Source organism: Rattus norvegicus, chromosome 15 (genome assembly GCF_036323735.1).
Source record: "Rattus norvegicus strain BN/NHsdMcwi chromosome 15, GRCr8, whole genome shotgun sequence".
NCBI lineage: Eukaryota > Metazoa > Chordata > Mammalia > Rodentia > Muridae > Rattus > Rattus norvegicus.
The window spans coordinates 85592523-85609225 of NC_086033.1; the positions used below are offsets into that span (position 1 = coordinate 85592523).

The window sequence follows — 16703 nt, forward strand, 5'->3', positions numbered from 1 at the left end:
AAAGAGCAAGAAAGACAGGTAGAAAGATGGCAGACGAATTAGTGAGTGTTGCAGACACATCCTTGCTTCTTTTTTGTTTTCTTCTCAGGATTCATTCGGTGACAGACCTGAATCATGACAGCTGATTTAATAATTTCACTTGCTTCCACAGGGCCAAGCCTTGGACTTCTTCTATCACCGCAAGCCATGAAGAGTAACAACGTTGTATTTAAACGTAAGATCAGCCTTATAAATTGTGGTGGTTTGCATGAATACCCCCCACCCTCCGGCCAATATGTAGAATGTTGGTCCTTGGTTTCTGAATGTATTAAATTAAGCAGCATCAGAATACGGGTTAAATTAGAATTAAGTATGTTTAGAATTACCAAAGGGTTAAAATGTATTGCTTATAGGAGGAGGTGTGCCACAGAGGCAGGCTAAAGCTTTCAAGAGACTCAAGCCATTTCCGGTGTCCTCTTTGTCTCCTCCCTGTGGTTTGAGATATGAGCTCCCAGCTCTAAGGTCAAGGACTCGAACCCTCTGAAACTGTAAGCTGTGATGTTTTATCTCAGCAATGGAAAAGTAAGACACAACTGTTTCGTCTTTACAAATAACCGTCCTGCACGACAAAATTTAACTTGACTGATACAAACATGTGAATATAGTTGATATTAGATTAATAACCAAAACCACTGGAAACAGGCTGGTGGATAGAGAGGCGATGCAACTGGGAACTGCACAGCGTTTCATCTGAAGTGGGAAATAGATCCTGCGTTGTGGGTGGCCTTTGTATTAGCGGCAAGTCTGATCTTTCATTCTCTTGTCTGAAATAATGAGTAGTTTTATTCTCCACAGACACCATTCCAGCACTTTCCACAGGCAAGAAATTGAATATCCAAAAGCCTAGTACTGGTAGAGCCAAGCTCCATATCCTCTCTTGGCTTCCATTCTCTGGCGCTTTTTTTGTTTTTGTCTTTTGTTTTTTTGTTTTTGTTTTTGTTTTTGTTTTCGTTTTTCTGCTGAATAAGGCCACTGAGAATGACTAGATTGTAGTTTATTATGTTGTTCTGATTCTGAATCAGTGCAATTTACAAATGTTTTGCATTTGAAACCTGGAGTTGTTTTAGGCTCATTTGCTGACATATGTGAATTTGCTAGAAAGGGCTAGGATCAAATGACATCCACCATCTGTGGAGGGCATTATGTCTAGAGCTAAAAAGTGCAAACATGGAAAGGTTTGCAAAGTGAATTGGACCTATTTGAGTCTAATAAAGCAAATGAAAAGACTTAGTCTTGAAAATTCTCTTAAAACTATTTAATTTGAGATTATATATACTGTTGAATTTGAAAGGTTATTACAGTGCACGTACTAATGTCAGCCTTTGAATTTTTTATTTTTATAGTGCTGGTCTCAGGTTCTCATGCACTCTTAACGTTAAAGAACATACATGGCCAGTAATAATTACATTGCTAGCTTTTATTTTAACATTTGTTTTACTTTTTAAAAAACTATGTGTGCATATTCTATGTGTGTGTATGTATGTGTCTTTATAGTGTGTTGGTATGTGTGTTTGTGTGTGTGTGTGCATCTGTCTTTATAGTGTATTGGTATATGTATGTGTGTATGTATGTATGTGTTTGTATATGTGTATGTATGCTTGTGGTGTGTATGTATGTGTATTTGTGATGTGTTGGTATGTGTATATATATGTAAGCATGTGTGTGAGAATGTGTATGTGTGTGTTTGTATATGTGTAAGTATGTTTGTGGTGTGTGTTTGTGGTGTATGTGTGTGTGTGGTGTGTGTTTGTATACATGTATGCATGTTTGTGGTGTGTGTGTATGTATGTGTTTGTATATGTATATGTGTGTTTGTGGCATGTGTTGGTATATGTATGTGTGTGTATGTGTGTGAGAGTGTGTATATGTGTGTTTGTATATGTGTATGTGTGTGTTTGTATATATGTATGTGTGTGTGCATGCGTGTGCATGTACGTGTACGTGTGCGTGTATGTGTGTGTTTATGGTTAGCCCCAGAGGCCTGAAGAGGAGATACTTTGGAGTTTGAGATATCAGCTGCTGTGAACTGCCTGGTTTTGCTGCTGGACTCAGGTCAGTCTTCTGTGGGATCAGGGACTATCATGACTGCTGACACATCTCTCCATTCCCTAAATATTTCAACTTTCAAGTAGTAAGAACAAAGTTAGGTTTTAGGACAGACTTCATTGTTAGAAACTGTGAGACAAGCAACTCCCCACGTTGTTTGTTCCCAAAGTATCCTCTCTTTGTAAACACATATGTGTATGCACATTGCTTTTTATTATATATAAACACCTATGGATATTTAGTTTGTCTTATGGTTCCACTAAAATCTGCTTTTAGACTTGTATTTGTACTTCTTCTTACTAATATTTTATGTTCTGTAACTTGCCTAAGATTGAATCTTATTTGCTATTTTGGGGTTAAAATATCTTCTCTATTTAATAGGTTATAGGAGAGTTGGAAGATGTTTGGAAACCTGGGATAGGGAATTTGTGTGTGTGTGTGTGTGTGTGTGTGTGTGTGTGTGTGTGTGTGTGTGTGTGTGTGTACACACTCTACTACAGAATCTAGCTTTAAAAAATAAACAATGAAACAAAGTCAATATTGAAATGTCACTTGTATTCTCCCCCAAAATAATTGTAACTACATATGAGGTACTCTGGAAAAAAATTATGAAGAAAAGACATTTGGCCAGAACTAAAATTAGGGATCAGTTAATAAAAATGAACAGGAAAGGTCAGGACTGTCAGAGCCAAAGTCCTCAGGAAAGGATGTGCATGAGTAACTTGGTATCATAGAAAAAGAAATAAGACCATTTCCCACTTTGTCTTCTACTAGGTAGAGCTAGGTTTAGACTACAAGGTTTTATGTTGAGGTCCTTGATCCACTTGGACTTGAGCTTTGTGCAATGTGATAAATATGGATTTATTTTTATTCTTCTACATGTAGACAGACAGTTAGACCAGCCATTGAAGAAGCTTTCTTTTTTAAAAATATATTTATTTCTTTTATGTATATGAGTACACTGTAGCTGTCTTCAGACACATCAGAAGAGGAAATTGGATCCTGTTACAGATGGTTATAAGCCACTGTGTGGTTGCTGGCAATTGAACTCAGGACTTCTGGAAGAGCAGTCAGTGCTCTTAACCACTGAGTCATCTCTCCAGCCCCCTTAAGAAGCTTTCTTATTTATTGAAGAAGTTTTCTTTTTCTCTGTTGTGTAGTTTTGGCTTCTTTGTCGAAAATCAAGTGTCCATAGGTGTGCAGGTTTCTTGCTGGGTCTCTGATTCTATTCCATTGATCAATCTGTCTGACTCTGTCCCATACTATGCAGTTGTTTTTTCTGTTTTTTTTTTTTTTATCACTATTGCTCTATAGTACAGCTTGAGGACAGGGATGGTGATTCCTCCAGAGGTTCCCTTATTGTTCAGGATTGTTTTGACTCGCCTGGGTTTTGTTTGTCTGCCTATATAAACTTGAGAATTGCTCTTTTAAGGTCGGCAAAAAATTGTGTGGAATTTTGTCTGGGATTGGATTGAATCTGTAGATTGCTTTTGGTAAGATGGCACTTTTATTGTGTTAATCCTACCAATCCCTGAGCTTGGCAGATCTTTCCATCTTCTATATCTTTCTTCAGGGACTTGAAGTTCTTGTCATCTAGACTTTTACTTGCTTGGTTAGAGACACAACAATTTGAAAAACTGAAATGCTCTGACCATTAAACGTGTCTGCTTACTCCTTGCTAAATGAATTTGATTAATTTGTACCATACCATGAGTGGAAATCTACCATATACATCTCTTTGTGATTGGCTTCTGTCCCCTATCATGTGTAATTTTTGCACTTTCATTAAAAGAAAAAAAATGTGGCTGTAGCTGTATGATCTTATGTCGGGATCCTCTTTTTATTTTATTGATCCGTTGATTGACATGCCAGTACCAGTTTGCTATTATTGCTATGGTTTCAGAGTTTAACTTGGAATGCCTTATGGTGGCATCCCCTGCAACATAACTTTTCTCAGGATTGCTTTGGTATTCTTGGGTCTTTTATGATCCCGTATTAATTCTGAGATTATTTTTCTATTTTGGTAAGGAATGACATTTGTTTTAAATTGAGATTACATGGAATTTATATATTGCTTTTGACAGGGTGGTCATTTTCACAGTATTGATTATCCAAATCCTTCTCCTCTTCTAGCGTCTTCCTCAAGTTATTTCTTCAGGGTTTTAAAGTTTTTAATGTAAAGGTTCTGTACCCCAACAGTTAGGCTTATTCCCAAATGTTTGCTGATGCTCTTGTGAATGGGGTTGGACTTGTTAGGATTGTTTTATTGATTCTTTCTTGGTGTGTTTATCACTGGTATATAGAAAGGCTGCTTGTTTGTGAGTGTGTGTGTGTGTGTGTGTGTGTGTGTGTGTGTCTGTGTGTGTTTTGATTTTGTATTCTGCCACTTTACTGAAACAAATCTATCAGTTCTACACATTTTTTTAAAATTCTTTTTTAGTTCTAAACATTTTTATGATAGATAATTTTGCTGGATATAATATTCTGATTCTGTAGTTGTGATTTTTTTCAGAAACTGAAAGTTATTGTCTCATGCCCTTCTGGGCTTTTAACATTTTTGTTGAGAGACTAAGTGCAAAACTCATATAGAACAAAAAATTGTCAAGATCAAATTAGAAACTCCCCACACGGCGTTATAGTCAAACTGCTATATATACAGGAAAAAGGACGAATTCTCAGAGCTGCAGAAGAGAAACACCAAGTCACATGGAAAGCCACAGGCCCTTCAGAATTACAGATAATTTCTCAACAAAAAAAATTAAAAGCCCAAAGGGCATGAAATAACAAGTCTGTCATGGAGATCAAGCAAAAGACTACGGGAACTCATTATATTGGAAGCACACAGAGAAAGAGACATGTCAACTTTCTAGGTAAGAGTAGAGTCCCGATGTATTCAGTAGTGCCTTTAGAATAAAAAAAAATATTTGTGTATCAAAGTACCTGGTTAATATCAGGAGTTAAATTCTTTGATACACATCTGTTTAATTATTTTCTACCTTTTCATGGGCGTCTCTGTTTCATTTCCTCCTTTCTTTTTACCTTCTGCCATGTGGGTCCTGAGGATCGAGCCCTGTCCTCATCCCTCAGGGGAGGGGACTTTACCGGCTGAACCGTCACTTCAGTGTGTATTGTCTTTCTATTGTACGTAAGTTACTCAGAGATACGAAGCAGCTGCTGAGCGTCACAGCCTGCAGTCAAGGGACGTCTGATCGAACGGCAGAGACCAACCGCGGAGGCTTGCGGTGGTAAATCTCCTGCTTTTCCTTTTAGTACCATTTCCTTTGGCCTCATTTCTTATACCTACACTGTAATTCTGGGGAATGATTTCACTTATGCTGTTGAGAGACAGCGTGGGATGTGTGTCGCTCTAAACATTCAGAACTAATAAAATCACCTTCCTCTGTAGCACATCGAAATCGCTATCAGAGGCAACTGCAGCTACTTTTTTGCAAATTTAGCAGTAATTAGTTATAGGTAGGCTCAGGAGTGCTCTGTTCCTTCTACATCAAGATTAGACTTGTACCTCCACGTTCCCAATTACGGTTCGAGATTGTTCCATTACCAACACAGGAAGGAGACCGTATAACCTTATTTCCCCTCCATTATTCCAACCAGATGCAAACTGGATTCATAAAGAAAAATAAGCTAACTACTCCTCGAATACCTTATACCAGACTATTTTATATTCATTCCCAGCCGTATAAACGATGGTTGCTAAGAGATACTGACAGCCGAAAGTCAAACCCACACAAAGAAGATTGGAAGAATATTTGCTTGGTCACTCCAAGCAGTACACTGTTACTTTTACCTGACCCCTCTTCCCACTTTTCAATGAGCACGATACTTTTTGACTTCCGAGTGACTATAAATATCACCACTGTGTCACCGACCTATTTATACATGCTAGATATTTCCAACTGAGTGGCGACATTCAAAATTTATTAAATTTGAGGCATTTTCGTTATCGGGAAGATGAACCTATTTTGCTTCCTTTGTTGTGTTTAAAATTGTAACTTGGGAAGAGAAAAGCTTTGATGTTACTGTGGACAACGTTCCTATATTGTGGCCGAGGGAGGGGGATGGTTAAAGTCACTGAAAAGGCAGACTGTGCGCATTCGCCTAGGGTAATTCCTGAGTGTACCTGAAGGCACGCGCTCTCTATATAATCACTGCAATTAGGTAGTGTTATTATAAGCATTGAAGAGGCCGCTTTCGAATCTATCCTTTTACACTCAAGATCCCACGTGGACAGCCGAGCGTGGGGTGCTTCACAGCCTTGATTGGGAGATGACTATGTCATAGAGATCTATTTTTATCTATTTTTGCTTCCTCGAGGATCCTTCATACTGTGCTATTCCAATTACTTCCCTGCCGCCAGTGTGTGAGTGTTCTCTATCTGCTTCCTTTGCAGCGTTTAATTTCTTGAAATGCTATATCATGCCCCACAAATATGTAAAATTGAACATTTTATTTTTAAATTATTTTTAAAAATATTAACTATCCTGATATGACCACTATATGTAGTATGCATCTATCAAATTATCACACCACATATCATAAATATTTCAATTGAAAAAGCAATTAAAAAAACCCCCACAAACTGGAGAGATGGCTCAGTGGTTAACACAACTTTCTGCTCTTCCGAAGGACCAGAGTTTGGTTCTATTCACCGCCAAAAGGTGGCCCTTAAACTCCAAATACTCCAGGGGTGTTTGATGCTCCCTTCTGAGCTCAATGGGTACTGTCCTCTCACAAACTAATATCAACACATACATACGTAATTAAAAATAAATTAAGTCTTTAATTTAAATAAAGGAACCACAATGACAAATCCTTTCATTGAGACTACCTTGGGATATGTTATTGTTGTTGTTGTTGTTGTTGTTGATGATGATGATGATGATGATGATGATGATGATGATGGTGTTGATGATGATTGGGAAGCTGATGATTATGATCAGGAAGCAGTCTTTCTTTACAAATTCCTCTTTGCTTAAAGATGTGTGTACAATTATGTAGAATATTTCTTATAATAATTCCCATGATCAGAGCAAAAGTATTCCCATAGCATCTACTCTATGTGAATGTTTTCTATATAGAAAGAAAATGAGTCTGGGTTAAAGAGATCTGTGTTAGCATCTTGAAGCACTACCTATTCTCACTCAGCAATGCATTTTCTAGTTTCAGTCTCTGGAGATGAGTATGGGGACCATAATCCAGGCTCACTCTTTAAAGGCTGTGCCATAAAATGAGTCACCAGCCCAACTGAGTGTCTTGTTTCTACACTTTCCCACAGTTCCTTCCTCCCATCTCTTCTCCCAGTGCATGGACTTGCTGTAAATAGAAGATGTTCATGGAGACAGAAAGACTGCATTTTCAGTCAATGCTGAAATGCTTCTATGGAAAATCACCTACAGGACCCAGAATAGGTGACTGATGTAGGTTGATGTTAATTCCCTGTCCTCACTTGTTAGATTTATGATCCTAAGGAGAGCCCTTATTTCTTGTGGTACTTTTTTCATTATTTGGAAAATGATACTGAGAGATTACCTGAGGTGATGCTTATTTATTATATAGATTATGCACTTGGTATAATCTGGTACCCGATACTTACTGTGATGGTCTGAATAAGAATGGCACATATAGGCTCATATATTTGAATCATCAGGGAGTGGCACTATTTGAAATGGATTAGGAGGTGTGGCCTTGTTGGAGGGAGTGTATCACTCAGAGTAAGCTTTAGGGATTCACAAGCCAAGATGGTTCCAGGGTCTCTCTCTCCCAGGTGCCTGCAGATCTGAATGTAGGACTGAAAGCAACTTCTCCAGCACCATGTCTGTCTGTGTGAGGCCATGATGATAATGGACTAACCCTCTGAAACTGTTAAGCCAGCCTAAATTAATTGCTATGTTTCATAAGAGCTGCCATGGTCATGGAGTCTCCTCACAGTAATAGAACACTAAGACACTCATCTATTCTAAAAGCTGCCTTTCTATCTTGCCCTTCCTCATCCTACTACTCTTCCTCTTCTTCCTCTTCCTTTCATTGCCTTCTTCCCCCTCCTCTTCCTTTTCTGTCTTCTCTTCCCACTATGCATCTTTCCTTTTCTTTTTCTCCCGTATGCTTTTCTCCAAAGCAACGTAGGTGCCATAGGAAAAGGTATCTGTGGATAAGTACATTGGTTTCTGACAGACTGCCTTTTTAAGATTCATTTATTATATTTTCAGGTAGGGATGTTTCAGTCACATGTACGGCTGTTTATCAAATGTTTGCTGGTGTCTGCTGAGATCTGAGAAGGGCATCACGGTCCCTAGAACTGGAGATACTGATGGCTGTGGGCTGCAATGCAGGTGATGGAGAGCCTAAGACCAAGTAGTACTGTCGGGTTTACTAAGGTTCTGAACTAGCTTTTAAGCTACTTGATCGAATGGACTATTAATTTGCTACAGTAGTTCAACTTCTACTATTTCATTTTCTCATGTTCTTTTTTCTTTCTCTTAACTTGCTTTTCAATTTTACTTATCTACAAAAATAATTTACGAACTAACATTTGTACCCAACTGTAATATATAAAATGCTGTTACTGTCATTTTATTGAAAAGATACTTTTGATTCACAGCCAATGCCAGTGAACTTTGAATTCTGTTTGTCTACCCTTGACATTTGATATTTCCAACTATATATCGTAATTTCTTTAATGCAAGGGTTTATTTTCTCGGGAGTTCTATGAACACTGCAGAATTGACCTAAGTCTACACTCTCAAAAAGAAAAGTTTAAAGATTCTAGATGAAAAATAAAACAGGTTTCTAATATATAAAAAGTAACAATATTATAGCCTACTCAGACTGCTTTCATAAAATATTCCTGTGTTTTCACAGTAACAAAGTGTGTGAACATGTGCACACTTTTCTTCTTTCTACTATTTTTCCTTGTTTATTTTGTCTCTTATTGAAAACTGATTCTTTTCTCATACAATATGTGTTGATTCTAGTTTCCTCTCCCTCTACTCCTCCTATTTTTTTCCAACTCCCTTCCCCTCTGGATCCATTCCCTTTCTATCTCTCATTAAGAGAAAAGCCTTTTTTGAATATAGCAATCAATCATGACAAAACAAAAAATATAATAAGATAAAGCAAAGACTTTCATATCAAAGTTGGACGTGGCAATCCAACAGGAGGAAAGGGGTCCCAAGAGCAGGCACAAGAATCAAAGACTTATTCATCCTCACAGTCTGGAGTCCCATAAAAATACTAACTTAAAAGCTGTAATATATATTCAGAGGGCCTGGTACAGACCTGTGCAGGCCCTGTGTTTGCTGTTTCATTGTGTGTGAGCTCATGCTAACTTGCTTAGTTGATTTAGAGGGCTGTTTACCTGGTGTCCTCCACCACCTCTGGTGCTTACAATCTTTCTGCCTCCCCTTTCAAAGGATTCCCCGAGCTCTGAGGGGAAGAACTTGATGGAGACTTCCAATTTAGAATTTCCTTCTGCATAATATCTGGCTGTTTGTCTCAGTGTTTGTTCCCATCTGCCACTAAAGGAAGCTCCTTTGATGAGGACTAGAAAAGGCATTGATCTATAAATATAGAAGAATATCATTAGGAGTAATTTATATATAAATTACTGCCCCAGGCCCTCTGAATATATATTACAGCTTTTAAGTTAGAATATTTTTTCTTTTTGACCAGTAGCTAGTCTCTGGTTTCCCAAGAAAAGCAAGGTGTGGGATTCCTTCTCCAGGAGTGATCCTTAGGTCAAAATTAGACATTCGTTGGCCACTCCAACAAGTTCTGTGCCACTACTGGCCTAGAATTTTTTTTTTTTTCAGGCAGGACAAATTGTAGGTCAAAGGTTTTATGGGTCTGTTGGTATCCGTACTTTTCTTTTGGTAAACTGTAGAATACCTTCCTGCACATAAAAGACTAGAGCTCCGGGCTTTATGTGGGCACCAACTTGACTATTCCATGTTCAATGAGTTGTATGGGTATTGTCCTCCACAAGGGTCCATACTGTCACTCTGTGGAGAGCAACCTTTTGCCTTAGCAACAGCCTGCTTTTTTGGGCATTCCAGTGAGATTCCCTTGGCCAACAACTCAATTGAATGCAACCTAGCCCCAGCATTCGAAGCTTCGCCTGCCTACTAGATCTGGTCGGTTGATACTCCATATTCCCCATTACTAGGAGTCCTCATTAGAATCATTTCCATACATTCCAGGAAGCGTACAATGCACTAGGGTTTCTACATTACTCCCAAATGAGCCCCCTCAACTCTAGCCTTCTTTCACAGCACTCTCCCCCTCTACCCCTTCTCCCCAACAGCATGGCCGCCATCCTGCCCCTGTTCTTCCCTACCGCAAGTCTGTGTGTAAAATACTTTTTGAGGGATCACCTTAATTTCCATAGTGGCTGTACAACTTTGCACTCTCATCAGCAATGAAGGAGTGCTCCCCTTACTCCACATCTTCTACACCATGCAGTCCTCAGCATGCAGTTCACTGTCTATTTATTTACATTCTGCATATGTAAATGGGCTGGATGGAGCTTGGGGATTTATTTTTAATTATGTGTAAGCAAGTCTGCCTTTTGGTGGTATGTGCATATGAGTAACATTGGCAATGGAAACCAGAAAAGAGCATAAGATTCCCTGTTGTTATGGGCTATTATGACTTTCCTGGGTGGTGGGAACCAAACTCTGATCCTCTGCAAGATCAATATGTCCTGTTGAATCTCTGAGCCACATTCCAGCTCCCTGGATGAAGAAGTTTGATGACTCAGTGTATTTCCAATCAGTCCTTGCATGTCTCAGGAGGTGTTTATGAAAGTAAGAGCTTGTCATAATAAAATTAATTGCAAAGAAGTAAGAGAAGTATTTCCTTTTAGAAATGTAATGATTAACTTTAAACATGAAAATTGTTGAAAAATTCTCATGACTGAAATATCAAACAAGAAATACATAGATTAAATCACTTTAAAGAATTAATATTCTCTTAAGTTTGCTTCTTTCTTTTAATTGAAAACTGATTTTTTTCATCCAATTATATTCTGATCACAATTTCCCCTCTCCCAACTGAGATTCTGTTCCCTTCCCTCTCATCGGAATCCACACCCTTCAGTCTCTCCAAAGAAAACCATCAGGCATCTAAAGAATTATAATAAGAAAAAATAAAAGGATAATACACACAGTTTGAAATAGGACAAAACAAACAAGTGAAAAAGAGCCAAAGAAAAATTGCAAGATATTCATGTACATGCAGACACACATACATCCCTACACATAAGAATCCCCTAGACACACAAAACCCAGAAATCATAATGTATATGCTAAGAGTCTATAAGATTAAATTATAAAACTCCCTATCAAACACTATAAAACAGAGAACCTCAGAATTGCCATCGAGTATAATTTATGTTAGCCCTTTACTGCTGTGCATGCTTTGCATCCCCAAAGGGACTCCTTTGGAAATAACTGATTTTTTTCATTTACAAATGCACATCAACTGGACATAGCTTCTGTGTTAGGGATGGATCTGTGTGCACCTCTCCTCCCAGGGCTGGGTCCTCATTGGGCACAGACCTGAGCAGTGCCTGGGCATGCTATCAGAGTCTCCATGACTTGTGTGTAGGTCTGGCTGAGTTTAGAGGGCTTGTTGCCTTAATATCTCCATCTCCTCTGGGTCTCACAGTATTTCCATCTCCTCTCATGAATTCTTCCTTGATTGCTGAGGGGAGGGATTTGATAAAGATGTCCTTTTATGACCGAGTATTCTGAGGTCTCTCACTCTCTGCATAATGCATGACAGTGTGGCTCAGTGTTTGTTCCCATCTGCTGCAGGAGGAAATGTCTCTGGAAATGGTTAATACTTCAAGTACTATGTTGTCTAGGTATGGAGAGACTGGGCAACCTTTTATTGTTCCTGATTTTAGTCAAAATGCTAAGTTGTTCTCCATTCACATTTCTGTCAGGTTCGTTATGAGTTAACTTTCTGTTAGGTTTGTCTGTCCTGAGTTAACTTTTTTGCATCTAAGGGGATGATTGTGTGGATTTTCTCTTTCAGCTGTTTCATCCCTGCCTCTCTGGGATGAATTGTACTTGGTCCTGGGGATGACCTTTTTAATGTATTCTTGGATTCTGTTTGCAAGTATTTGTTGAGACATTTAGAACTTATTTTCACAAAGGTCTATCATTTTCTTTCTCTCTTGGGTCTTAGTAACTGTGGCCTCATAAAAAGAATTGGGCAATGTTCCTTCTGTTTCCAGTTTGTGGGATTATTGGAATTACTCATGGAAAGTCGGGTAGAATTCAGTACTCAAACTCTCTGGTTTGGGCATTTTTTTTTGGTTGGGAGTCTTTTAATGACTTCTTCTTCTTCTTCTTCTTCTTCTTCTTCTTCTTCTTCTTCTTCTTCTTCTTCTTCTTCTTCTTCTTCTTCTTCTTCTTCTTCTTCTTCTTCTTCTTCTCCTCCTCCTCCTCCTCCTCCTCCTCCTCCTCCTCCTCCTTCTCCTCCTCCTCCTCCTCCTTCTTCTTCTTTTTACTACATCTGTTTAAATTGCTTGTCTGTTCTTGATTTAACTCTAGTAGCAAATATTTGTCAAGAAAATTGAGCATTTCTTTTAGAGTTTTGAATTTGGAGGAGGACAGGTCTTTGATTCTTGGGATTTCCTAGGTGGCTGTTGGCATGATCTTTTTGACTCTAATTTTGTTAATTTTTTCTCTTCTCTGCTATTCTTAATTTGGCTAAGGGTTTGTCAATCTTACTGATTCTCTCAAAGAACCCATTCTTTGTTTCATTGATTCTCTGTATTGTTTTTATTATTGTTATTTATTTCTATTTTATTGATTTCAGTCCCAAGGTTTGTTTTTAATGTCTACTTCTTTTGTGTATTATTTCTTCTTTTTGTTCTAGAGTTTTGTGGGTTTTGTATATGTTGGTAATAGTAATCTAAGATCTTGCCTATATTTTAAAGGAAGTAGTGCTGTGAACTTACCAGAGTTGTCACTTCCATTATCAGTCAGCCGTTCTGAAAGAAAAAAGATAGAATCTCAAAGTAGTCTTCCTATGCATTTCCCTGATAGATACACATGTCTTAAAGTATTTCCCCACCCATTAAGTTTCCTTCCTTGAGAATTCTCTGCTTATATTTGTATCCACTTATTAATGGATTATTATTATTTGATCTGGTTTTTTAGTTCTTTATATATTTTTCATAGTAGTCCTTTATGTGGAATTGGTAAAACGTCTTTTACCATGCAGTAGGCTTCTTCTTTGTGTTATTGTTAGTGGTTTTTTTTTTTTCATTACAGAAGCTTTTCAACAACAGGAAGCCACATTTATTAATTTATTAATTAAGAAGCCAATGCATCAAGATTATCTACTACTTTCTCTCCAATCAGGTTCAGTGTATCGTGTTTTACATTTTGGACTTAATTTTTGCACAGTTTCAGAAGTATGACTCCATTCACATTCGTCTACATGGACATATCCAGTTTTACCAACACAATTTGTTGAAGATGCTGTTTTTTCTATTTGTATTTCTGACTTCTTCATCAAATCAGGTGTCCATATGTTTTCAGATTTATGTCTGAATCGATCTTCGATTCAATTCCATTGATCAACAGGTCTGTTTTAGACCAATACCCTGGGTTTTTATTATTATTATTTATTATTATTATTATTAGTAGTAGTAGTAGTAGTATCATTACCATTATTGCTATCATTATTATTATTATTACTATAGATCTGTAGGTCAGGGACAGTGATACATCCAGCTGTTCTTTTATTGTTCAGGATTGTTTTAGCTAACCTGGATGCTTGTCTTTTGTGTTACATCTGCATACCATCTTCTGGTATCATCTTCGATTTCTTTCTTCAAAGACTTAAAGGGCTTGTTTTTGTTTTTGTTGTTGTTGTTGTTGTTTTTATCATAATGTCTTTTACTTGCTTGGTTAGACTTACTGCAAGATATTTATATTATTTGAAGCTATTGTGAAAGGTATTGTTTCCCTGACTTTTTTCCCAGTCTGTTTGTCATTTGTATATGGAGAATTTTTTTTCCCTTTGAGTTAATCTTGTATCCAGTCACTTGCTGAAAGTGTTTATCAGGAGTTCTTTGATGGAATTTTTAGTGTAACTTATGTATAGTTTGATATCACTTGCGAGTGACAACAGTCTGACATCTTCCTTTCAAATTTATATTCCTTCAATCTTCTTTAATTGCATTATTGCTGTAGCTAAACTTTCAAGTAATATATTAAATAGATATGGAGAAAGTGGACAGTCTTTTCTTGTTCCTGATTTCAGTGAAATGTTGTGTTTTCCTCCATTTACGTTAATGTTGGCTACAGGCTTGCTGTAAATTGCCTTTACAATGTTTAGGCATGTCTCCTGTATCCCTAATTTCTCTAAAACTTTTCTCTTTGTTTTAAACTTTCCATTGATTCTTTGTGAATTTCCCATCATGCACGCCATTCATACTCATCTTCCTTCCCCTCATACCCACCCTGCCCCTTGCAACCTCATCCCCAAAATAGATGAAAAACAATCTTGTGGAAGCTATAGGTTGTCACAGTGTGTCCCGCAGTACTCCTTTCAGTCAACATTTCTTTTTTTTTTTTTTGCAAGCAAATGTTCATTGCAATTATTTGTCGGTCTGGTACAGGGCCTCTGTCTTCTGCTACTTTACCTATAGTGGAACCTCAAGACTCCTCTTTGATACCCTGTTGCTGCTCTGTGTCATGGACATCCTGAAGTTTTGGGACTGTAGTACTAGCCCTTTGTGAACTCCAGCAGTTCCTCAATGGTATAGATATTAGGGTGTGTCAATACAAAGCCATGGATCTGGGCATGAAAGGTAACTGAGCTGGTCACCCACCCCAGGACCCCAGGGCCAGCTCACTAGCAGCCTCTACAACCAGGGCTTGTACTACCTTCCTGCCCCGGTGAGGTGCAGGGCCTGCTCTTCCCAGTGCTGCTGCAGAAGATGCAGTTCTCTTCCCTCAGGATACTAGAGCCAGGTCTTCCCCCATGTGCAGACTGCTCTCAGGGACACCCACCTGGCCTTTGGTGGTAACACACCCCTACTGCTGCTTCAGGGCCACAGATCTAGATGTGGCCCCTGTGATAGTACAGGCCAGGGCCCCACTCTGGTCCTGGGCAAGCCATATCAGGCTGCTTCTCTCTACCCTTGAATCTCCAGTTCCTCCTCCCTTCACTGTGCCAACTCCTTCTGTTTCTCTTTCTCTTCCATTTTTTTTCCACCACTTTCTTGCTCCTCTTAGAGGTGTCCATGGTTTCTGAGTTTCTGGGATCATCTTAGCAATAATCTCAGAATTGCTATTCCCTGATCATGCATTATAGCACTGGGCAGAGTTCATCTTGGGCATGGTCTTCCCCACCCAGGTCATCTCGGACTAGGTCCCTGAGTAGGCCCCATGGTGTCTGTCTGGTGGTCATCTGAAGCTTGCTCTGGACTGGACCCCCAGAGTTGCTAAGTTGTTCCATGAAGAGCCAACCATCTCAGACTCATTACTGCTTAAAAGACTCTGTCCCAGGCAGGGTTCTTCCAGACTCTGGCTTGCTCCTGGTCCTGGAAGCCACAGGGCCTACGTAGAGCCCGACTGGTGGTTGATTTTTGGTTTTCTTTTCTTCAGGGAATGTTAGGCTACTACTCATTTAGGTGTCCAGAGGTCAGAACTGTGAGCATAGGCATAGCCTCTCTTCTCTCTGCCACCTGCTGACACATAGGTAACATAACAGCCACACTTGCTAGGCTTCTTGGAGGAGTCTATGAAGGGGTGATGAATTTTCTCAAAGGCCTTTCCTGCATCTAATGAGATGACCATATGTTTTTTTTTCTTTCAGTTTGTTTATATGATGGGTTACATTTTCTGATATATTGACCCATCCTTGCATCTCTGCTTTATCATGGTATGTGATATTTTTTGATTTTGGATTTGGTTTACGAGTATTTTATCTATGTTCATCAGAGAAATTGATCAGAAATTCTCTTTCTTTGTTGAGTTTTTATATGGCTTGACTATCAGGGTAACTATGGCCTTATAAAATTAATTTGGCAATGTTCCTTCTGTTTCTATTTTGTGAGATAATTTGAGGAGTATTTTCATTAATTCTTCTTTGAAAGTTTGGTCAGATTCTGTGCTAAAACTGTCTGGCCCTGGGCTTGTTTCGGTTGAGAGACATTTAAGGACTTTTAATTTCAATTGGCATTATAGTTTTTATTTAAATAGTTTACTTGATAGTGATTTAACTTTGGTAAGTAGTGCCAAGATATTGATCCATTTCTTTTATATTTTCCAATTTGGTGGAGTACAGGTTTTAAAAGAATGTCCTTGTGAGTCTCTGGATTTCCTTGGTGTCTGTTGTAATGTCCCTCTTTTTGTTTCTGATTTTGTTAATTTGGAAATTCTCTCTGTGTCTTTTAGTTAATTTGGATAAGGATTTATTTATCTTCTTGATTTTCTCAAAGAACCAATGCATTATTTGACTGACTTTTCATATTGTTCTCTTTGTTTTTATTTTCTTAGTTTCATTCTTCAGTTTGAATATTTCTTGCTGTTTTCTCCTCAGGCATGGCACTTCTTTTTGTTCTAAAGTTTTCA

General features: G+C 38.3%; 1 non-coding gene across 1 annotated transcript; it reads right to left on the reverse strand.

Moving 5' to 3' along the window:
* Positions 1–15736: 15736 nt before the first annotated feature.
* Positions 15737–15868, reverse strand: LOC120097243 (small nucleolar RNA SNORA17). Its single transcript, XR_005494471.1, has one exon. It is a non-coding gene; the product is annotated as a small nucleolar RNA SNORA17 (small nucleolar RNA).
* Between the last annotated feature and the right edge of the window lie 835 nt (positions 15869–16703).